The 26,374-nt window shown below is 34.9% G+C and overlaps 1 protein-coding gene across 1 annotated transcript in view; it reads right to left on the bottom strand.

Moving 5' to 3' along the window:
* LOC143237166 (sodium channel protein para-like) overlaps window positions 1-26,374 on the bottom strand; it is a 232,121-nt gene that overhangs the window by 158,206 nt on the left and 47,541 nt on the right. The window lies entirely within an intron of this gene.

Here is a 26,374-nt window from a genome sequence, read left to right as displayed (position 1 = left end):
CTGGCTTCTATCTACGATTCAGGATACGTTTAGCTGTATTCCTGAAATAATCTGTCTCGTTATATTTGCATGCGATAGATTGCATTTTGATACAAAAGACACGCCGCTGTGCCACTTGAGGGCTATGCTATAAAAACGACTGTGAAATTCCACTGTCCGATTCTGTAACAGTACCTCACTGGATGCCATTGGCTATCTGCTTTGCCTCTAATCCTTTTTCTCCAAATTAGGAATGGCTATGCGCCTATAACCCTTTTGTAGCTTTGCAGGAAAAATTCTAAGAAAAACAAAGAATAAAACAAACAGACAATAACACGTTGGATAACTGGTTCAAACTGGTTATTTTGTAACGCCAAGGTGTTAAAAAGGATGAATTGTTCAAAATTACACGACGATCGCTTATTTTGTATAGCCAACATTATTTTAAATTATTGACTTGCATTCTTGAACAATGTTCTACACCAGTAATTTAAAACATAAATCAACAGGACAAGCACTGTGTACTATTCTAATTTAGACTAAACCATGAGTTTAACTGTAGACTATACCACGTGTTTATAAACGAGAATGGATCACAATAATCAATTATGTTATGATGATGTTGTAACGCCATGTTATTTTACATTGTTATATACCACTTATAACACATTAAATTATTAAACAATAAGAATATTCAATAAAATTGATAGAAAATGCAATATGTCGAGAAAGAAGAGCATTTTCTGTCTTCGCGTTTGTTAGTTTTGTTTTATAGAGCTCAGTTGCAAATATACTAAACATTAAACTTTATTGGTGCCTTGTCTCGAGCCCTTATACTTTAACTGCATAAGACATTGATTGAAATAATAATGGCGTAACTGTATGTCTGCGGTCTCACACCGCTATAATCCAGGTTTCGATACCTGTAGTGAGCAGTGCACAGATAGCCCATTGTGTAGTTTGCTTAATTTTAATCAACCAATCGAAGTAATGATAAATTTATTGTTTAAAAACTGACTCAACGATTGGTGATAGTGATGTGACTATGCAGTGTACATTCCAACTGTGTCATTTCGTCAGTCAAACCTGCAATGGTCGAGTCAATGTGTAGGGTCAAGAACATTATACAAGTAGCTTCTATTTTGATCAATAGTGAAAAAACAACAACAGATGATTACATAGATCAAATTGAAAATAAATAGCATATGGATCAATGAATAGATCAGTCCATGGACAAATGAATACAATGAAAAAACGATAAAATATCTGTTTATGTTCTACATTTCTTTAGACAAAATGGAACATTGTCTTTCTTTACTATTTGCAGATAACTGTACACACTTTTCAGCGCTGTTTACACAATAAATCAAAGAGAATTCTAAATTAGGTTTGGTTTGTATTTCGCGCAAAGCTACACGAGGGCTATCTGCACTAGCCGTTCCTAATTTACCGGTGTAAGACTAGAGGGAAGGCAGCTAGTCATCACCACCCACCGTCAACTCTTGGGCTACTATTTTACTAACGAATAGTGGGATTGATTGTCAAATTATAACGCTCCCACGGCTGAAAGGGCGAGCAAGTTTGGTGTGACGGGGTATTGAAACCGCGACCCTCAGATTACGAGTCGAGTGCCTTAACCACCTGGCCATGCTGGGCCTCTAAATTAGATAAAGCAAACTTTCTCTTTAACTACATATCAGTCCTGTATCAGCTATGTCTACGATAGCTTGGATTATAAATGATATTTTTTATGACATACTAAGAGAGCAGTCCATTTCCATTTCTACTCTGATCTTCTATTAAGTATAACAATTTAACTCGCTCCTCGCTTTCCCCAAATCTAAGAGATATTTTTCTCTCAATTTTTAACCATACCGAAAACAGGGGGGTTTTTATGTGAAAAAAAACCGAAACAAACTTAAATTTTTCCCTCCTTGGATTTTCTCAGTTGTTGGTTTTTTTCATCAATGTGAATATGAAAGATATGTTAACTAATTATCAGCCTTACTCTAATTTTCTTCCTTGTTATCAGCCATCTTATCGTTTCAGTTGCTCCCAGGTGATTTATTTATTTTAAGACTGGTCTCAAATATCTCAGGGACACTTTCAGAGGTACTTCTATCCTCCTCCCCCCAAATAATGTTCCTCACACAGACACAGGCTATTCAGCTGATACTCCATCAATAGTTCCTCACTAGTTCCCGTGTTCGATTCTCCTCATGCTTTGAATTTTCTTAATTCTGTAACTTGCAATATTATATATAACTCCCAAATTAACGAAATTTTCTTCTTTTATTTTTTAACGGAGTAAAATATTTGAATGTGGATATATCTTATGTTAGAGTGGATTTTGCTGCATGTATGAAAGCAGATATTTATCAATAACGTAATTACCTACACAGTGTGAACACCAGAAACTAGTCAAGCATTGGAAACCAATAGGAGAAACATTTCTGATAGAAATCACGTAAATTGAAGATATATTTTTCATATTCCTTTTACTTGTCAACTTCGTATTTCAGATCAATGCTTTGCCAGCTTTTATCGTCTAAACTGCGGTAACTTTGAAATTCTTGTGCTCATATATATATAAATAATGAACTTTTATTAGTCATCTTTCAGGTTTACCTGACGACATCTGGTATTTAACCAAAAGGGTGTGGGAAAGAGTCCCCGCTAGTAGAGTGGTATGTCTACGGATTTTAAACGCTAAAGTCAGGGGTTCGATTCCCCTCGGTGAGCTCAGCAGATAGCCCGATGTCGCTTTGTTATAAGAAAACACACACACGCTCTTGAAAAGTGTCTCGTGGAAGATTAAAGAAAGACTTTAAATACTATTTTCATACAACCCTAATTTTAAGTTTGAAATGAACAAACTAAAATGGATGTGGAACTCAAACATCTACAGTTTACGTTTTCTTTTTCAAAACCATTAGGCCTATTGGTTTCCTCTGAGTCACTGAAATTAATATGTGTGTTTATGTTACATAAGATTCATAGCAATTTGTCACGAAATATGTTCAAAATAGTTATTATTTAATTTATTAAATTACCCAAACGTCAATATTAAATTACGTTAGTTTCAAAATGTTATACTATAAAATAATATTTCATGAGATTATTTTAGTTCTTGAAATAGTTCATGAAACTACTGTAATCAAAATGCCTCACTTTATTCGCTACATAAGAATGTTCATGATTGTGTATTGCGTAGAGCACAGTTTGAATAATTTCATAATTTTATTGTGTTATCGGGCCCGGCATGGCCAGGTGGGTTAAGGCGTTCGACTCGTTATCTGAGAGTTGCGGGTTCGAATCCCCGTCACACCAAACATGCTCGCCATTTCAGCCGCGTGGGCGTTATAAGTTACAGTCAATCCCACTATTTGTTGGTAAAAGAGTAGCCCAAGAGTTGGCAGTGGATGGTGACGACTAGCTGCCTTGTCTCTAATCTTACACTGCTAAATTCGGGACAGCTAGCGCAGAGAACCCTCGTGTAGCTTTCGCGAATTCAGAAATTCAGAAACAAACAAACCGATCTGAATGAATAATAAGAAACCGCCAGAAACAGCACTAGGGCACAAACTATCAGATGGGGTCATAATGTAATGTGCCCTGGTTTTCAGAGGTGCTGGCGGAAGTAAGATCCAAACTGGTTACACCGTCTATCCAGTTCAACTTCACTGGCCACACATGATTAACAAAAATTAAAACAAAATATGAGCAGATGTGGGTACTTTAGCCCACAACGTCCCACATACTTTTCCCACCTTCGCTGTCTGTAGCTAGAAAAGGCCCGGTATGGCCATGTGATTCGGGTGTAATTTGAGGATCGCGGGCTCAAATTCCCGTCACACCAAATATGTTTGCCCTTTTATCCGTGGGGGCGTTATAATGTTACGGTCAATCCAACTCTTCGTTTGTAAAATAGTAGCCCAAGAGTTGTCGGTGGGTGCTAATGACTAGTTGCCTTCCTTGCAGTGTTACACTGCTAAATTAAGAACGGCTAGCACAGATAGCTCTCGTGTTGCTTTGCGTGAAATTCAAAAACAAACAAACCTTACACTTGTTTACTTTCAAGTTGTCTAGACAGTATCTTGCATACTAAAAATGTAATTACATTACATTACGTAATACTTTTAAAGGCAAATTTTGTTATAGGTATTACATTCGAGCTAAAGTATTTGTAGTATTTTGAAAAGATCTTAAGATATGCTCTCCAGCGGCATAGCAACATGTCTGTGGTCCCACACCGGTAGAAACCAGGTTTCGATACCCGTAGTAGGCAGATCACAGATAGTTTATTGTGTAGCTTTGTGCTTAATACCAAATAACAAAATCTGAATCCGTACTTATTTTTCAGTTTTCTCTGCATCAGTCTTACCTCATGATGATTTTACAAATTTTCAGCATATAGCTTTACGTTTAAATGAACAATGTTTTCCTATGCGTTTAGGGAAACATTAAAGTAAGCTCTACAAAATATTAATGATTCTTAAGTGAAATATTTCAAGGAGAAAACAAACTGGAGTTTGGTGATAGTACGCCGAGGGATATGTCCCCAACATCGCTCATTTCTGAATAACATAAGGGCTGTATTGTGTGAAATTCAAGAAGTAATTAAAACAAACAAATAATAAATGATTTACTGAATACCTTTGGGTTTATATTCCTCTAAAGAAATGTGCCAAGTTGTTCTTTATTGTACCTCTTTGAGGACCAGCTGCAATAGGGTTGCAATAAACAAATCATTCAAGCAGTGTAAAATGGTGTTAATATCACATCTCTCGACAGCCATTTCAGCACCAACGTGGTTATCCATGAAACCCATATGCTCAACTACCCTCAACGTCCCGTTTGTTACTACATTGATTCCTCTTGGTATCACGCACCACAAAAGAATGGTTGAATTCTAATTTCTCTTGTCTCGATGACGCCAGTATATGTGTGTCAGTATTTTCCACAAACCAGCTGCGGCTAGAATTCATATTTTATTCAACAGGGTAATGGAATAACATCACAGGTAGCAGAGCCTATTCCATTCTGTTGGGCGAGTCGAAGGGATCCCGCACGTGCATCTCATCTATATTGCCACAGAATAATCAGCTGATAGGCTTGTTGTGGCCGCGTAATATTTTTTTTTATTATACTTAATTTCCGATGAATTGTGATAAAATTTGTAGTACGAATTAAACAGGTAGAAGCAGGAAGTATCTATCTTACTAATGGAGGCAACACTAATGGAGAATGCTTAATGAAAATTGTGTTTATATATATATATATATATATATATTACTTTACTTTCATAGTGCATAGGTTTAGTTGTTAGGTGATATAGTGCTTTACTTTTGCTTTTTACACAGATAAGTGATGATGGCACTACATTTCGTTCTTTCCTGGAGGTGTAGTTTATTGATGAACAAAATAAAACAAAAACAACCATACAGTTGAATTATGACATGTTAAGAGCTTTGTGAATATTTCATGAAAGCCAGAGTGATGATTTAATTATTGAATACTCGGTGTAACAAGTTTGTAGCGGGAATAAAAACGATCGATTTGTCATTTTTCCAGTGGATAATAACATACATAAAGTTATTGCAATTATATGTATATATATATATATATGTATATGTAAATTAAGTAAATGTGTGAATTAATTATCATGTACTTCTAAAGGTGAAATCTGTTTTTCTGGACATTGCACACTTTAATAACATCTGTCTACAGCTCTCTCAGTTGCTTGCCTGTTTTTGTCGTTTCGAATATTTAACGGGGTAAAATAAATTAGACAGCTCCGAAAGTAGCGGCTGTGATTCATTTCTGGTTAATGGCGGCTGTGATTCATTTCTGGTTAATGGCGGCTGTGATTCACTTCTGGTTAAAGGCGGCTGTGATTCACTTCTGGGTAATGGTGGCTGTGACTCACTTGTGGTTAATGGCGACTGTGAATTAGTGCCCTTCCTTTGATTAATTGTTCTTTACCACACAAGTACTCTTTTGAGACTTGTTTTTAAGTATCTCATGTCATATTTCCTGCCATCTATCAAAGGTCGGCCTTATACATAAAGAGGGTGCTGGACATTGTGTCATATTCCTTAAGGTTCCGAACAGAATGTAAGGTGTTTTCCTAAGTAAAGGTAGCATTAACATATCAACAACCGGAAAGATGGATGAAAGGATGATATTATTACACTCTTGAAGGGAGTCTATCCCGCACTCTTCGAATAAGAGTAGACTACTCAACCTTTGATACAAGAAAGCAAGATTCTGCTTTCCAAATATAAATTCTAAATGGAGGACTTATAAAAAATAATACAAACATAAGTCTTCACGGTGGGACATCGGTGAGTCTACGGACTTACAGTAGTGAAATCTGGGGTTTCATTCCTGCATCAGGCATGGGAGATAGTTCAATGTAAATTGCTCTCAAATAGTGATTCTCTGTAGTTCAACACTGATGTAATCTGTAATATGTTACCAGGGTAATCGTGCATGAATTTTTGTAAAGTAATATTGGTACACTGTTTATATCTCGTGTTCTGTTTATACATATCTATAAGTGAATTATCTAAAAGGTAAATAGCTCATCACAAGTAGCTAAATAAACAGATAGAAAGGAATACTTGAGTTAAATACGATTAAAGTTAGAATTACTTTTCTAAGCACACTAAAATATTCCAATACATTAACAACAGGAACTCGTTCTGTCCTACATGGCGTTAGAATATTGGGCAGAGAAAAATTTGAATGGAACAGTATTCACATTTATACAGAGAGGTGCATAACAGCCGACGAATACTATAGAAGATTTGTATAGGATTGAGGATTGATGTTTATCAAGAGACATGAATATCGACTATAGTAAAAATTGAAGTTAGTTGTTTGTGACGTCCAATGTTCCAATATATCTGACGATCTTCCTAACTATCATGCCAAAACGTATTGACGGCACTTCATAACAAACGTACTTTACAAATATAACTCGTTATGACAGAACTCCTTAACATAGTCGGGTTAAGTATTGTGACTGAGTTATTTTAATACGAACAGTAATAAAACATTTTTGCAAAGATGAGTATGGTGAAAGGAGGGCAATGTCAAATAGTACAGAAATAAACTAGAGATGAACACACGAAACTGCACAAAAAATAACTACATAACTTGACAAATCTTTCCAAGAATAACTTTTACCTACAACTAAGTGTTATATTCCTATCAACTTCATGAATTCAGGTTAAAGAAAAATAATTTAAATTGAATAGTGCTATACAGACTTGTAGTGACTTATAACCATAAGCTTGTAAGTTTGTTTGTTTTTGAAATTCGCACAAAGCTACTCGAGGGCCATCTGTGCTAGCCGTCCGTAATTTAGCAGTACAAGTCTAGAGGGAAGGCAGCTAGTCATCACCACCCACCGCCAACTCTTGGGCTACTCGTTTACCAACGAATAATGTGATTGAGCGTCACATTATAACGCCCCCACGGCTAAAGGGGTGAGCATGTTTGGCGCGATGGGGATGCGAACCCGCAACCCTCAGATTACGAGTCGCACGCCTTAACACGCTTGGCCATGCCATACCTAAGTTTGTAAGATTTGACTTAGTTCTTATGTACAACTTTTGTACGGTTTTGTGTATTCATTCCTATATTGTTTCTGCACTATTTAATACCGCAAGCCTTACATCTTACTTAACTTTTGCATTTGTTATTACTTGTTTCGTCTCCCTTTTTAAACAATTTCATTGAGTAGGTTGATAGGTGATCATTTGTTTTATTTTTATAATTCACGGATGCTATATTGTTAGTAATATATCAGTTTATCTCAATTTGGAATGATTCCTTCAGAACGGTACAAGTAAAAAAATATTTACAGAATTCAAAATTTCAAACTCACTGCATGTGCATACAATTGACTCCACCACATGCTGTGTTTATGTTAATTAATGTGGAGAAATCTCAGGCCATGAACTATGCTACATTCACAGATGCCAGACTTGGCTTCATTGAAACATTTAGGAAAAGTAGACTGCTATATAATGTATTATTTTTAATATTAAGAAACTGATGTTTTCAAAATCAGACATCAGTAATATGTACACAAATGTGTCAGAAGCGTAAATACTTGATCTTCTTGATACTTTGAATATTTTTAGATTATTCTTCATTCGGTTATACTTACCAAAGTTGTTCTGGTAAATATATTATGAATGAAAAGTCCCAAACGGTTATTATATAAGAACAAATTGTGCTACCATCTATCGACCAAAAATACAACTGTTTTTTTATGAAGCATGGATATAACAAGTGATTATAAACTGAACTCACTGCTAAGTAATAGTTTTCCTTTATACTATTTCCAAGCAAAAATTGGCAGAAGAAGAAAATAATATAAGTGTTATAGAAACCGTGAAACATTTGGTAATGGCAAATATTTGTTCATATAAGACCATAATTAAACTTTACCAGTTATTTGTAAGCTTCATAGAGTGATAGACTGAATGCAGTCATTTTATTTCTCAGCTCATTCCTATATACTATGCACTACTGTGCTTAATATTAATATGTCGTTTATTTATTTTTTGGTTCATTTTCTTCAGTCCTCTGCTGGTGCAACAATAAGTCTACGGATATACAACACTAAAATCAGGGGTTTGATTATCCTTGGTTGACTCAGCAGATAGCCAAATGTGGCTTTGCTATTAGAAAACACACACACACACATTTTCTCAACTTCGTTGTATGCCCGCCATGGCCAGGTGGTTAAGGTACTCGACTCGTAATCCGAATGGTTCGAATCCCCGTGACACCAAACATGCTAGCCCTTTCAGCTGTGAGAGTATTATAATGTTGCGATCAATCCCACTATATACTCGTAAAAGAGTAGCCAGAGAAGTTGGCGATGAATGGTGATGACTAGCTGCCTTCCCTCTAGTCTTACACTGTTAAATTAGGGACGCCTATCGCAGATAGCTCACGTGTGACTTTGCTCGAAATTTAAAAACAAACAAAACAGTTCCTTGTACAATGGTTCGTGTTTAAAATTCCTTACACAGCGCTTTTCCCGTTTCTTTTCATTAAATTCTTATACGTGCATTGTTGTTAGAAATAACATCAAAGTAACGTGTTTCTATAAATGCAAGAATCAGAAGTTTTGAACGCCGAAAGCTAATGAAGCATTGTTTAAGTTGACAGGTTTAATGTGATTTTTACTTCAAGTGCAATAAATACATTATATGTTAAATGCTATCACACATTATTTTACCGGAAGCCAAAACTGGGTCACAAGATTGATAAATATTAATGTGGTTTGAGCTATTTTTCTTTAATTAATTAAACCTGGTTTGCGTAAGAATATGAACTCCTATAGTCATAAAAAAACATTATTCTGTGGAAAGTCCGTTAACATTGTACTCTGTTGTGAACAAATCACAGACAACAATAACCTTTAAGCATCATTTGAAACTACTTTGTCGAAGCGTAAAAACTATTTTTCGTCTCATTGCAAATTTTAGTTTGTTATAAATTTCGCACAAAGCTACTCGAGGGCTATCTGCGCTAGCTGTCCCTAATTTAGCAGTGTAAGACTCGAGGGAAAGCAGCTAGTCGTCACCACTCACCGCCAACTCTTGGGCTACTCTTTTACCAACTAATAGTGGGATTTACCGTCACATTATAACGCCCCCACGGCTGCATGAGCAAGCATGTTTGGTGCGACGGGGATTCGAACCCGCGACCGTCAGATTACGAGGCGAGTGCCGGGTCTGCAAATTTTGATCGGTGAAGTATGTATTATAAATATTGATTAAACGTTTGCAGAAGCACATTAAATATTTGTTTAGTGTAGAAATATGTGGCTACAAAAAAATTATTTAGTGTACATCATTAATCTGACCTTTGGCCTCAGAAATATAATTCGGAATATTTCTTTGTTTCTGTTTCTTCGAACCTTAAGTATGCGGTTATTGTTTTTAAGATTAAATAGGCGTTTTCTCATTTCTGTGCTTAGTTTCTAAAAATGGCGTGATAGCCTTGATCTACTTTTAGTATTCACTCGTGTTTGTTAGTTGAACATGTTGTCATGCAAAACTTAACACTTCCGACGACCTAGTTTTACCAAATAATAAAGTAAGTGACATTTTATTAATCTACGACGTGCTTCAAAATATTCGGGGCTCGTGTCCAGGAATTTTTTTATATTTCAGTACGGCATCCAACATGGATTTTTCCTATTTTGATTTTTCAAGGCGAAAAAATAAGGATTACTAGCACTATCAGAATTTAGGCCTCGTATGATAATGCCTAGCGGCGTCTTTATCACTCTTATTAATTTAAAATAACCAATTTTCTTTCCATCTCAAGATACACACATAAGTGTGTTGGGTGTTTTTCGTATAGCAAAGCCACAAGGGGCTATCTGCTCAGCCCACCGAGGGGAATCGAATCCCTGATTTTAGCGTTGTAAATCCGGAGACATACCGCTGTACTAGCGGGGGGCTACAGACGTAAGAACATAAGACAAAGTATAGCAATGCATTTTTGTAATGCTTTCATATTTAGTTGTGAAACTTTAAGATGTCATATATTTTGTTTTTGTAGACTTTTCAGACTTATCTACACAGTTTGAAAAAAATTAATAACAGTCTATTTCGTGCAAAAGTATTTACACATTTTTTTCATTGTTTCTGTTTTCAAAAAAATTTTAAATAGCAGGACACTGTTTCTCTAAATCCATTCACAAAACCAAATCTTAAACACCCTTTATATAGGACTGATTGTTAAAGCGCTCGACTCCCACCTTGTGAGTCACATTATCAAAACTCGTCACTGAATATTTTCGCTCTTTCAGTCGTGAGGGCGCTACAAAATATCTGCCAGTCCCACTGTTCGTTGGTAAAAAGGGTTACCCAAGAGTTGGAGGTGGGTGGTGTCAACTAGCTTCCTATTTTCTATTCTGTTCCTTCAAAATTAAGAACAACTAGTGAGGAAATTCCTCGGGTGACTTTGCGCAAAATTAGCCAAAATGAACAAACCTTTTATACATTTTATATCAACGTTTTGAAAACCGGTAATTTTAAAACACACACATCATGTCCAAAGTCATCCAGCTTCTCCAACGAACACCAGGAGCCAGTCTTAGTGGGAGAGAAGAAGTACTGTCTTGTGCTTTTTTCGTTAGACATACATGTCTCCAAGATGAGGTACGCAGTACAAACTTGATACAATAACAGAGATGCTAACCATTACGATTTTGGTGTATACATTACGATTATACGCTCATAAAGACAAATATTACGACTTGTTTCAACTCCCAAATTATTATATATGATATAGGCCTATACAATAAAGTGATAAATTGTTCCCCCAGGGCTTGAAAGGGGTGAAAAGAAAATTTCTAGTGAGATACAAATAAATTTTGATAATAAATAAAAAACATAGTCCAAATGGCTACTTGCGATAATCATGTTTGTGCTTGAAATAATAAAAAAAAATATTTGAATCTCCGACGTCTACCAATAGTTTGAGTGCGGTACCTCTCTATACTTGGAACGTGGGGGAGTCCATAGTTAGGTCAGCAGTGCTTGTCAGCCAATCAGCGCTCGCGTAGATGGGTATTTCTTGTTTTCTAAGCGGCATAGAAACGCCAATGCGATCGTTCACAAGTTGGAAAAAAAGAGGCCTCGTTCACCAGATTGTCTTGTTTCTGGCAAATCTAAAAGGACTAAAACTGTGAATCAAAAATTTAGGAAAGAGTATAGTGCAAAATATCCGGTCATTGCATCAAAAGTCAGTGACAGTCATGCGTTTTGTACAGTTTGTCACATCGATTTTTCTGTGGCGCATGGCGTGATAAACGATTGTTCCAGACATACAAAATCGGCATCTCACCAACAAAAGACTGAGGTGAAGACAAAAACGATGCAGATAACAACATTTATGAATAAAAATTCAGAATATGAAACCATAAATGCAGAAGTGATGTTCACGCAATTCGTCATTGCTCATAATTTACCCCTAACTGTAGCCGATCATGTAGGACATCTGTTCAGAAAAATGTTCTCAGACTCTGATATAGCGAAAAAATATGGCTGTGCTAGAACCAAAACTACAGCCATTGTAAAAATGTTAAGTTGTGAAGATGACAAAGTGATTTCAAGCATACTTACTAACAGTGTTTACAGTTTAGTCACAGATGGATCCACAGACATGGATGACTCAAAACTGTATCCATTGGTTGTACGATATCTTTACCCATTGCTTGGAAAAATTGTTTGTTCTCTTTTGACAATGGTGGAATGGAAAGAAGCTTCAACGGGAGAGAATATGTTCAAGCTTTTGGACCACGAATTGACAAAGAGGAAATTCCATGGGAAAACTATCTTAGTTTTTCTTCAGACAATGCCTCAGTTATGTCTGGTATAGGTAAAGGTGTGATGGGACACATCTCAAGACGACAGCCTAGCATATACTTCATGGGCTGTGCCTGTCACCTGATTAATATTGCTGCCCAGAAAGCTTCCAGAGAACTGTTCTGCCCAGTTTCTGATATATTGATAGATATCTACTATTTTCTGGACAAAAGTGCAAGCAGAAAACAACATTTCAAAGAGCTTCAAGGATTGTATGACAAAGAAACAAGAAAAATTCTACTATTTGTTAACACAAGATAGCTATCACTTGGGGTGTGTCTCAACAGAATATTGGACATGTGGAAGCCATTGAAGAAGTATTTTTACTGTGAAACGGAAAAACTAGATTCAAAAGGATCTAAACTTGCAGCTCAGCAAGACTTTAACAGTCAGGATATACTCTCAGCCACACAGGGACATAGTCAAGAGATCCTCTCAGTCAAAGAGGGACACAGTCAAGACACCCTCTCAGCCTCACAGGGACACAGTCAAGACATCCTCTCAGCCACACAGGGACACAAGACAACAGTCTTCAAGAGCAGACAAAGAAACGTTTGATATAACTCAATATATGTTTGGGCAGTCTGACCTTGAACTAAAGAAGAGACAATCAATGAAAAAAGAGAAGAAAACGAAAGCTAGCAAGGAAGTAACCAAGAAAAGTTATGCGCAGAGCAAGTTAGATAAGTTAACAGTTTTCTTGGACAACAAAATGAACTTGATATTTTGTATTTTTCTTCAGTCTGCAATTCCTCTGTTTGAGCAAGCCAATTTGATATTGCAAAGAGAAGAATCTTGCATACACATTATGCATAGAACTCTGATTACACAAGTTAAAGATATACCTGTCAGATATCAAGCCAGAATATCCTGAAGGAAACATCACTGAACTTGACTACAACAATGAATCCTTACACAAATCTGATGAGGCAGTTTCTATTGGAAATGCTGCCAAGGAATACACTGTTAAATATGAAAAGGATCTGGACCTGATCAGTTTCTACACCAGTCTCAAGAAATACTATATTGCAGCTACAAATTACATGATGAAACATTTCCCTCTAAATGATGAACTTTTGATTCACGCAGAGGTTGCTGATCCAAAACTGAAAGTCAGCAAAGATTTCTCTTCTCTACGCTTCTTCACAGACAGGTATCCTGTCCTTGTCAATACACATGAGTACGACACTATTGACAAGTTGGAAGGGCAATATTTGAACTATCAAATTGATACTTTCTCAGAAACTGTCATTCAGTTGAATGTTGACAAGTTTTGGGTTCAGCTGTCTACAGTTAAGAATGGAAATGGCAAACAGAAGTATGACATTCCGTGTAGGGTTATGCTTGGAATTCTTACAATCTTCCATTATAATGCTGACAGTGAAAGGATATTTAGTTTAGTGACTAAAAACAAAAGCAAGTTCAGACCAAACTTGAGCACCTCAGTTGTGAGCAGTATTATAACACACAAGATATGTATGCAGTCAAATGGACAATGTTGTTATAACTCCCAACCATCCAGAGACATTCTCATGAAAGCAAAGGCTGCAACAGCTGCAAAACTATTACAATAAGTGTCATAAACATGATATAAACTAGTCCTTACACAAAGGCTTTTTTTGCTTACTGTTTGTGCATGTTCAATGTTGTTTTACCAGTATGTTTATAACTCTGAACTAAATAAAATATATTAATTTCAAAATACATTTTTTAAATTTATTTATTAAATACACAAGACACAGTCATAAATGAGCAATTTATAGCAGTAATAAATAATAATAGTTATAATAATAATATGATATTAAACAGCTTAGAGACATTGGTCAGGCCTAGTAGCCGCAAATGATAAAGGTCTCTGTCTACAATCATTTGAAATAGTTGGCATCTCTGCAATAATATTATTTGGTAGCGTTTGTCAAAATAACAATAATGTTATTATGTTAATAATAATCAAGGAGGGAGAAATAGGTTCGCCAATGAACCTGATCCTTCCAAAACGCCCAGTCACGGAACACCAATCCAGTTTGTTTATTTTTAGAATTTCTAAAATTTCTCTAATTTAGTAGTGTAAGACGAAAGAGAAGACAACTAGTCATTACCACTCACCGCCAACTCTTGGGCTACTCTTTTACCAATGAATAGTGGGAGTTAGTAGTGTAAGACGAAAGAGAAGACAACTAGTCATTACCACTCACCGCTAACTCTTGGGCTACTCTTTTACCAATGAATAGTGGGATTAACCGCCACATTAAACGCCCTCACGGCTGAAACGTCGATCATGTTTGATGTAACGGAGATTCGATCCCGCGACCCTCAGATTACGAGTCGAGTGCCTTAACCAACTGGCCATACCGGGCCCATCAATTGCAAAAGAACCAACAGCTTCTTTTAAGTGTACGATGATGGATACCGGTTTTTAATGGATTTAAAACGTGACCCAAAGCTCACTCGTTTCCCACTTGTTCACTACTATTCTTCAGGTGAATGAAGGGTTTTTAATGTTGTTGTTGTTTCGAATTAAGCACAAAGCTACACAATGGGCTATCTGTGCTCTGCCCACTACGGGTATTGAAACCCGGTTTTTAGCGTTGTAAGCCCGTAGACATACCGCTGAGCCACTGGGGAGCAGGTTTTTAATGGTGTGACAAGTAGCGTTATAAGTAACAAATAAGATTAACACATTTTCATCCAATAACATACTTTCATTTTATCTGAAGGATTTAGCCCACTTTGTATCTAACGTACCCTTTATCTCAAGGGTTTAATATACAGAGTAAAATTATTTAGAAAAACTAAGTATTAAAAAGGAAGATACACAATGAGCGAATCTTACATAGCACATCCAAACCTTAGATGAAATATAACTAAATGTAAATTCACGAGAGAAAGGAGAAGAAGAATCGCAGCCACGATACAAACATCCAACACCTGAGCACAAATCATCAGGTGGGTCATCATGTAATGTGCCGTGGTTTTAGAGATACTGGCAGAAAGTTTATTTAACAATTTCAAATTACTTTATAATAAATATATGAAACGTTTATACAAATTTGAAAATAGTGATATAAACAAAATTATAATATTGTCAATAAAAATATTTTTTTTGAAATTTAATGTAAGGAAAATAAATGATATTACTTATTAAACATTTCATATCTTGTATAGGTATATCAATGTCGTCGTATCACCTTTCCTATATAAGACCTGCTACTGTGTGGATCTGTTTAGAAACATTAAAGATCTGGATGGTAATAGCTATACGAGAGCTATCTGCGGTAGCCGTTTCTAATTTAGCAGTGTAAGACTAGCCAAGACTTAGAGAGAGTATGTTTTGGCGTGTTGGTGATTCGAACCCGCGACCCGATAATTACGGGTCGATCACCCTAACCACCAGGCGATGCTGGACCCGAAACGAAAGTGCCGCTTACTACCTCGCGTAGAGTGAGAACTTTTATATCAGAAACTTTTCCTGTACTCTATACACCATTACCAAACAGACTGGTGCGAAAGTGACTGCATGTTTATTTCTTTCAGAGCTTAGTTTCATTTCTAAATATTACTCTAAAGCAAATAATAATTGAATCGAGTTTGGTAAATTCTGAATCAAACAGATTGTCGTAATATTTTTCTTTAACATCAATCGCATAACAACTTTTGTCCCATCCTATGCATTCCAAAGTAAACTTCATTGTCGTTATCAAAACTTAAAACCGTTTCTGCTGTGTTTCCGTTGTGAAATGTTGACGATGTAACAGCAGAATCCTAGCATATGTTTTTACTCATAGCATTTATGATGACAACTTTATTTAGATTCCCTAAAACAAACATTGTAAAACGTTATTGTATGTTTTAATGTACCCAGTCTTAAATGGTTTATCTCTTTTGTTTCTCAAAAAACCAAAAAACAAAATGGCGTGATGCCCCTTTTACGAATATATACATTACGCATACATTGAGAAATTATTTACAATCCTATCGCGTTGCATGCTTTCAACACGGAACTAGACCAGAAATACAACATATGATACGCGAAGTACATCAAACACATTATTTATGCAAAAACGGCTGGTATGGATAGAGAAAGCTCTATGTAGAGAAGCGAATTTTTCTCTACAAGTGGGTTTTCTCATCATCACGAAACATATGATTTATTTGTAGTTAAGCGCAAAGCTACATAGTGGTTGTCTGTGCTGTGGCCCTCACGGGTTATCGAATCCCGCTTTGTAGGACTTGCAATAAGTCCGGCTATATAACTATATAACTTGGGGGTGGAGGAAATCAAACATATACTCCACATATGTCCGGTTCGTTTGTTTGACACCGATACCTGACCAAAATATTTTGATCAGTCACTGTTCTCTTTGACTAGATTTTGACTACACATTCTTAGGACTGGGATGAAAACTAATAGAAGCTGTTGCTTTTGATTCGGATATCAGGATCATTTTGAACCGGAACTGTTGGACCATATATGATCCACTTCTGACCGAATTTAATCAGGGTGATTTGAAAGTGGACTTTTAAGTACACAGACATGAGGGTTTTCAATAAGAGGAACTCTTTATTTTTTCCCCAACTGATGTCATCATAAGTCATCTTGTCAAAGCCATTAATACGATATAAGTTTTACCACATCTCTTTGCAGTTCTATTGAATTAAGGCCCGTCATGGCTAGGTGGTTAAAGCACTCGACTCGTAATCCTAGGATCGCGGGTTCGAATCTCGCCGCACGAAACATGCTCGCCCTTTCAGCCGTAGGGGCGTTAACTTGTGACTTTCAATCCCACTATTCGTTGGTAAAAGAGTAGCCCAAGAGTTGGCGGTGCCTTCCCTCTAGTCTTACAGTGCTAAATTAGGGACGGTTAGCACAGATAGCTCTCGTGTAGCTTTGAGTGAAATAAAAACAAACAAACAAACAAACTATTGAGTTAAGCATCCTTAAAATTTGTTTATTCCAATTTACAGTTACACATTTTTAAAAGAAATAAAAACAGTTAATTTCCTTTTACATCTTGAAATGTAGATTTGTTTACAACAAGAAAATCTTCACAAAGGAACATGTGTCACAGAGAAACCATTGATATCATGTATCAACAAAAATATGCAGCTGTTACTTCTATTTTCCAAGACATTCGATACATTGACACTCTCAACTTCGTAACAAATTCTGAAGAAAAACTAATAGTGCAGGCGATTTTGAAGGATTTGGTCTTCGAACAAATAAGCAGATAATCAAACAGTCAAACTGTTCTGAAACACTGCCTATGAATCATATATGTTATCCTTTTCCCGGTCAGTGCGACATTTGTATTTACATATTATATATATATGGACACACACAGAGGATTTCCACAGATTACATAAACAAAATTATTGTAGCTATTTTGTAAACAACAACCAAAATAACAACTAAACATTAATTGGATTTCCTTACTGTGAAATTCTTGTTTATTGTTTGTTTAATAAGACATTTAACCGACTCATTGTTATAATTAGCAGAATTCTTTGTTTATTTGTTGGAAAACATAAAACCACACAATTCTTGATGACAAGAAACCACCTTGAAATAAAAATGTATCTCGGAACAGCTGGTATGGGTATTAACACTTTTACTGATAAAGCAGAGAACAACGTTTCTATCTTTCTCGGTCATCTTTAGGTTAGCCTAGGAAGGCCAAAACGTTGTTCTTTGTGTGTGTTTGTTTGTTTTTTTATAGCGAAACCACATTGGGGTATCGGCTGAGTCAACCGAGTGGAATCAAACTCCTGATTTCAGCGTTGTCAGTTGTAGACTTATCGCTGTACCAGCGGGAGACCGCTGATCTCTCCTTTATTAGTAAAAATGTTAGTACCCATACCAACGTTCTGAGATACAAACCTACACAATGAACTATTTGTGTTGTGCCCACCATATATTTTTAGCACTATAAGCCCTCAGATTTACCACTGAAACATCTTAATGAAATGATGAGACACTGACTTCTCAGATACAAATTAACAGAAGATATTTTTGCTCCTACGTATATCACAAAAATAACGTTTTTCTATTACTAAACACAGGGTGTCCAAATTAGCATAATTTTCAAGCACCCTCTATGAACAGAAAGGACGTGTCAATCTGTTGCTTTATAATTCTCAATTTCCAAAAGAGTTTGATTAGAAAAAAAAAATCCATCCATTTATGTGAAGAAACGTTTTCCCTCCAGTGACATGTCCGCGGATTTATACCGCTAGAAATCGGGTTTAGATATCCGTCTTGGGCAGAGCACAGATAGCTCTTTGAGTAGCTTTGTGCTAGACAACAACCGAATGAGTACCCCCCCCAATAAATAATTTAAATATTCTTGGTTTGTACCCTGCACATCATTGTTAAACTAATTCATTCTCTTGTTCTTATTTTTAATGTTACGTCATTTTATTAATTTATTTAATTATATTTTCAAACCTTAATTACCTTTTCATTACTCGTTGACATGTCAACATGGAAAATTTTGTCTTTTCATTTTATTACTGACCCTAAAGAACTTACGTAAACGTGATAACATTTTCTTGGTTATTATGTCGAAAATTATTGAAATTAAACTAAATGTTGTTACAATGCTCAAAGAAATAAACAGTTTTATCTGATTAAAATGAATTATTCTACAAAAGTGTCTTCTTTCTTTCAAAATTAGAAAAAAGAAATTGAACTTTTGAAGACGCTTTATTCTAAACAACTGTGTTAACTAAAACAAACGTGTTGAGCTCACTCCAGAGGATTCTGGATATTGTTAAATCGTTTTCAAGGAGTCTTTTGTTTTCGGTGATTTAGTGGTAAGGGCGGGACTAAGGTATTACCTGGAGACGACAAGTTAAGCCTGTGTTGGCTTTGTTAACTGTTTAACGTTTAGTTCAGTAATTGTCTTAACTTGCGTGTTCTAACAGAGGGTTCGTCTTATCGATTTCGATCGTGGGCTCTTATTCCTAGATCTTTGTTTATTTTTAATATTATTGATCATATAAGCCTTACAAACAAATATTTTAACTGTTATTTGATCCGGGATTGTTATGGTTCCTTCTATACCTCAAGGGGAAAGTTTGGCTTTACTGTTTATTTGCTAAGGCGTTTATCAAACATGTTTGACAACAGTAATAACTTTCCTGGCTACATGACATAAAGGATTTTTATTGATTCATGGCTGTCAGATACAACAATATAGTTGTGATCAGTAAACGAAGTAAAATGTAAGATAATTGTATCTTGAAAGCTGAAATCTCATTTTAAAACTCTAACTGAAGTAGATTTCAGTGAAAGTTAATTTTTGTTTTATTAAGAATTCTTTATTTCATAAATATAAATTGTTATGAAGACGAAAGGCGGAAGACTTTCAAAACGTCGTCCTCTACACTTGTGTCTCCACAACAGGCAGTTGCCGTCCATTCTACAAAGTTTCATCATGAGTACTCTGCCAAAACGATCTATCAAAGAATACATGACCCTTCCGATTTTCAAATCGTGGTTTTCTTAAATTCGAGGAATGTAATAATTTCACTCAATGTATTAATTTTGTTGAATTAATCGTTCATTGGAGGAGAACTATACAGAAGTTTAGGTCTTCGTTTGACTTTTTAAAACCTAATGCATGTACATTTAATTTCTTTATATTTTTCTCATAACAGTTCTACCATTAATCATTCACACACCATTCCAAAGAAACTCAAATAACAAATTACATTTGCTAAGTATCAGTAGTATTCGCAATAGGCGTTGTAAGCAAGATGTGTGTGAAGGTGGTGGTATAGGATCAAACAGTAAGAAAATCAAGCTTTCCAGAAGTGCTGAAGGTAACAAGGAATTAGAGTGTTAAGGAAGGTTTTCAAAACGTCGTCCTCTACACTTATGTCTTCACAGCAGGCAGTTACCGTCCATTCTACAAAGGGTTATATATTGATCCATTTCTAAACAAACGGCAATTAGCTCCTTTTTTATCATGTCTTCCAGTTGATTTGTGAATATTTAACTGTTAGTTTCTTTGTCTTGAATTTAGCACAAAGCTACTCGAGGGCTATCTGTGCTAGCCGTTTCTAATTTTACAGTGTAAGACCAGAGGGAAGGCAGCTAATCATCACCACCCACTGCCAAATCTTGGGTTAATCTTTTACTGACGAATTCACAATGCATTATAACGCCCCCATGGCTGAAAAGGTTAGCGTGTTTGGTGTGACGGGGATTCGAACCTGCGACTATCAGATTACTAGTTGAGTGCCCTAACCTTCTCGCCATGACAGGACTTAGGTGGTGGTGAATTCCCTGAAAAATATTTCCAGAAGCCCCCACGAATATATTTAAGAAAAAATAGAAAGAAAAATGTTACAGCGATGACAGATTCTCCCAATCATTCATATCTGATGTTTATAGATTACCTCTATGTATTAGTTAATACGTCTCCAAATATCAGAAGAAACTCTACAACATTGGCGGTGTGTGGTGATAACTAGCTGCCTTCCCTCTAGTCTTACACTGCTAAATTAGGGACGGCTACCGCAGATAGCCCTCGAGTATCGTTGCGCAAAATTCAAAAACAAACAAACAAACTAATCTTGGTTGGGTTGATAGCAGACTTTGTAAAAACAAGACAGGTTTTAAAATTAATTTTTAGAAAAGTAATATTGATACAATAGGGTTTTCAAACTTAACCTTGATTGGTAACATATTTTAGAAGGTTAGTTCTTCAAGAAAACTGTTTTAAACTCTCAAACATGAGGACTCTTGAAATACAATTTGTTTCAATGTAAATAGCTAAGATATTGAAAAAAAACGGAATGTGTTAATTACTTTCAAAATAAACATTTTACGGTTATATGTATAATTTTAAAAGCACTCCTGGAAGGTTGTAAAACTTCATATACAATCACAGTTTGAACTAATCTATATTTTTGTACTCACATCCATGATACATCTGCTTTACTTGTTCACTTTGGTTTAATGTGACTAGTGTTGTTCATGTTGTACTACTGACTTATTAAGTTTACTGGTTTCCACTTACCTGGTCTATGAAGAGTCGAAGTCATAAAATCATATATATATATATATATATTCACAGAGAATTTACAATAAATTGTTTATAGAAATAGTATTTAATATTTCCCAAAATTACCTTCAAATAAATTAATTGCAACTGATATTGTAAAATTTTCTTAAGAAGGAATGTAATTCTCGAAATCTGAACAACAAAAATATGTTAGATGAGTGAATAAGTTGTAACAATGAGACTTAAAAAGAGATGGTAAAGAGAAGGAGGTTTCTTTGTAACGTGTTCTAGCCGGCCAGAGGTTTGCGATCGAACATTAATATTACATGTCAAAGTCAAACTGGCAGAAGGAGGTTACGACACTTCACATGTGTATTTGCTTGAACAGCGCATACCAATGTGAACATTCCGCGTTAAAGTAATCAACTAAGCGTAACCCATCTCGAAAGCAACAGGAAGGAAGTTAGTCACCTATGTTTGAGAGAATAATTTGCATTCAAAAAGTTTTTGAACGCCATCTATAAGTAATCGAAATAGTTCACTAGCTGTTTCTGTATTCGATGTGATCTGTCTATAATCACACACGTTATCACGTGTACTTGCACTCATTTCGCTGAAATAAGATTCATAGATATTTTAAGCAGTAATAAAATATTAATAACTTAAAACGTAATTCAGCTTGTTCGTGTGAAGTTTAGGTTTTTCTCTTTCTTTCTGCCCAGCATTCTAAAGACTTGAAACAAGGCGTTCTACAAAATGTAAATAAATAAAACAATTTTAATATATTAATATATGGTGAGACTGCACTTGGAAAATGAATTCAAAGCTTTTTTAACACGCAAAAATTCTGTGACTGTTTGTTTGTTTTCGGATATTCTCACAAAGCTGCACAAAAAACAACAACAAACTATCTGCGAATAACTGACCCTGATATGGAACTGATAAACTAGAGACAAGGCAACTAGTCAACAGTACTCATTGTCCATTTTTGAGCTACTTTTTATAGAACCAATGATAGAATCTTACAATCGCTATATTTAGGTACCTGTAGCCCAAAAGTGCGGAACGCGATCTATCCTTATTTTTAATTTTTCGGTAAAGTGACGAGAACGTTGGGCTTGCAGATGCATAGCCCTGCACGCTAACCACTGTATCAGTGAAATGTATGAAACACAATGCTTTATGTCTAAAGTTATAAACTTAATACTCTCTCCATTTTGAAATATAAAATGCTGTAAAGTGTTTGATATCAAAATTCAGAAAAGAGTTGCGTTGTAAAAATATCGTATAAGCTCCCTACGTCATTTGAAGTGTTTAAAATTCCTTAGTTTACATTTTCATTAAACTCGTAATATAAAATAATAACAAGTCACAGTAAAAATGCGCTTATATCTTGAGTTATTCAACAAGTAACAGTAATAAATTTATTAACTATTCGTGTTTACCTTTAACTCCTCGAACGTGTAAATTAATTATAGCAAACAAAAGTGTCTTATTTTGAAACAAGCGTTAACGAAGAAAATAATAAACAACTGAGCATTTAGACCACTAGAACTGCCTCTTCCAAACGATAATAAAAAATATCAAACAGTGTTGTTATAGTTACTCTAACCTGTTAAATTATTCATGTAGCCCAACAGATAAGAAAATTTAAAGGTCTCTATTTTTTAAATTTCCTAACTACTTACAAAGACGCAAATATTTGAAAAGTGAATGAACTAGGCTTGTTTAACTTCAAACTACCCTATAACTTATTCAATAAAATATACTCTCAAAAATACATGCTAAAACGGGTATCTAAAATGGGATTTAAAACCTTCTTCATGAACGGGATATTACAAAATTTGTCTTTTTTGTGCACAGAATAAAGAAATGAACTGTTTGAAGTGGAACATGGAGTTCCATGTATCCAATTAGAAAATTTGAAGTGTCCAAGGTTTGTTTTTTCTTTATCCTACGTATGACATAAATACTCTTATTTAAGAGCTTATTTAAAATTTGAAAGAATTCACTGAAGCGGATAAAGTAACAAATTCGTGTAATGGTCGAATAGATGGTTTTGCTTTGATATGACTCAACCAAAACACTTAGCGACTAAAGATAAACAGAGTTGAAATTTGTTTATTGTAATGGTTGTATTTTCCAGCACTGTTCTATCTTAGAGTAATCGGGTAAATTCTAAAAAAATAATAGTAGGTCTGCTAGGAAATGTATTACGGAAAAAAAATGTGAAATCTCCAAACTCGACTTAATTCGAAGAGAAGAAAAAGACTGGATACAAGTTAAAACACCATGAAAATAAATCTATATTTATTAAATATAAATCAAAGTTAAACAAGTGCACGAGTTAAAAAGCGCAACTTTTATTATATCATAAAACTCTCCTAAGAATTTGGTAAGAGGCTTATGAAGAAATATAGTTGACTCAGGAAAGTACACTAGCCCTACTGAGGGCTTCGGCTCGAGAGAACTGAGAGAGCATGGAATTATATAGACATTTCTGTAATCCATGTTAAGGATCGTACATGATATTCTTATGTACTGATAACTTTCACTGCAGAATAAGAGAGGCTGTGATCATTAGGTTTCTCCTTACTTGCCAGTGGAAAATATCCCAATATATTTCCGCATAGTGTGTTCTACCTTACGGGAATTTTTTCATGAGAAGTGCATGAGATATCCCAATTGTATGACTCAATTCATTAGGTTACATGGGTGAGAGAAACTTTGTGCTTCTATGAGTGACATTTTGAAATAAGACTGCATAAACAGTCTTGTAAATATTTATATTAGATAAGGTAACAGGAAACACGTGGTGTTCCTGCACATCACTTATTTATTACTTATTTCCGTATTACTAGAATATTCATATAATTCTAAGAAAATGCAAGAAACAAAAAAGCATATACGAGGTTAAAAAATAAAATAGTGAAATACCACAAGCAGCGCCCAATGATTATAGAACACTTACTTTAAAATAAAACTTGGATGGTACTACCGCGTAATTTAACAAAACCTAATACATATGTAAAAATAAGTCTTGGTTAATTATATTTTAGTCTTTAAGTGTGCATATAAAACTCTTGCAACTGTTCAGAATACCATACATTTGAAATAGATCTACATTCCTTACTTCTGTCAATTTATTTTCGTCGCAAAAAGTTATCGCAACTTCGTTAATTATAAACACACACAAAATAACCTCAAATAAATTAACTGTTCTGTGCAAAATGTTCTCTAAAATCACATGACAGTATTTTCGAGAAGCTTATAAATATGGTAAAAATAAAAGAGTTCTAAAAAATAACAATAGTTTTTTTTAACACAAAAGCCTAAGTCTCTCACGTTTGGTAAGCTATATAAACGTTTGGTGACGTGAATAAGTAAAACAATAAATAATTTGAATAGGTAAAGCGATAGTTTAAATAGGTGAAACAACATAAAGAAAACACTTTCTCATAAAATTCTGTTCATAAACGCTCTCTCGTTTTAAAAGTGATTTTGCTTACCGAGGATATAGTTCGTTATTCTTTTTGTCTAATTCAAACCGGTGATAACTGGTAGAAGTAAAAATACAAAACTAAACATAAAACACGGAATTCTCTGAAACGAACATTGTCAATACACTCATGTTTTGATAATGTTTTTTCCAAGTATAGCTTACAGGAAATTAATAGTTGCATACACTTCATTAAAGTGTATTTTCTAATTGCACTTTTATTACATTGTACCTACTTTTTAAAGACATACTTATATATATAGCATAGTTTTACAAAATGATTTTAAGTCATTATAATATCTGTTTTCAAGTTTCTACAAATATAAACAGTCAGATAACTCCTAAATTTCTTTCTTGTACTTAAATGTGTTAACTATAACTAATATATTCTTGTCTTCTGGTGGGCAAGCCTCTAGACTTACAGAGCTAAAATCCGGGGTTCGATTTCCTACGATGGACATACCAGATTTACGCTAAAGATCCTAACAATGAACTATTTGAACTTTGCTTCTTAAAATGTACTTTTATTGTTTAAAACCAAAAAGTTTTCAAATCATTCAGTTTCTAACTACACAATGTTTCGTTACTTACGCTAATTAAAAATGTGACGTCATTGAATAAAATCATTAATGTCAAAGTAACTTGAATGTAATATTTGGTCTATTAGAGTGAAATCTAACCCTAAAATCGAAACTACTAGTCTGCAAATTTTATGTTTTAAATATTTTTTCACCTCTAGTGTTGTTTAGTCTTAAATTCGTTTGAATTAATCACCAAAACAATAGTATTCCACACAACAAAGTAGTTTCGCAAAATATCTTATCATTCTACGGCTATACAGTTTATTTTCCAAGTCCTTCTCTTTAAATAACACACATTTTTCTTAAAAAGCTATAGTGTACTGTATTTTTAAACATGGAGCACTTTTCCCCAACTTTTAATAATCCGAACTAAGGTAAAATGTGTACTCCTCAAAACAATATACAAATATGGCAAATGAAAATACGTAATAATTATTCTTAGACACCCATGCGAAACAAAATTGTGATTTGCTGCTCACAGCGTCACAGACCCAATTTACATTATCCAAGGGAAGGAAAATACCAAATTAGTAAAAAAAAAAAAGAAATTGATGTTTATGTTTATTCCCTGCCTCAAAACTGCCATAAAAGTATTCGCACTTCGTGTGAATTTGCTCTTCAAAAGAAATACACAAAGCAAGATTTAATTAATAGCATTTCTTCGAATATTAGCAAAGAAAGATATATTAGAGAAAAAGAAAGTCCTGTTAATGAAGTTTGAGCTGATATAATGGTGTGATTGTGATTATTTTTATTAACGAATCCCAGATGGGACAATGGTAAGTTTATGGTCTCACAATGGTAGAACCTATACTTCAATTCCTCGTTGTAGACACAGTAGATAGCCAATATGGCTTTATTCGGAAACAAACACAGAGATCTGTTAGCTTATCT

The sequence above is a fragment of the Tachypleus tridentatus genome, chromosome 13 (genome assembly GCF_004210375.1).
Source record: "Tachypleus tridentatus isolate NWPU-2018 chromosome 13, ASM421037v1, whole genome shotgun sequence".
In the NCBI taxonomy this organism is placed as follows: Eukaryota; Metazoa; Arthropoda; class Merostomata; order Xiphosura; family Limulidae; genus Tachypleus; species Tachypleus tridentatus.
The sequence above is the reverse complement of the archived record's forward strand: the minus strand, read 5'-3'. Positions and strand labels throughout refer to the sequence as shown.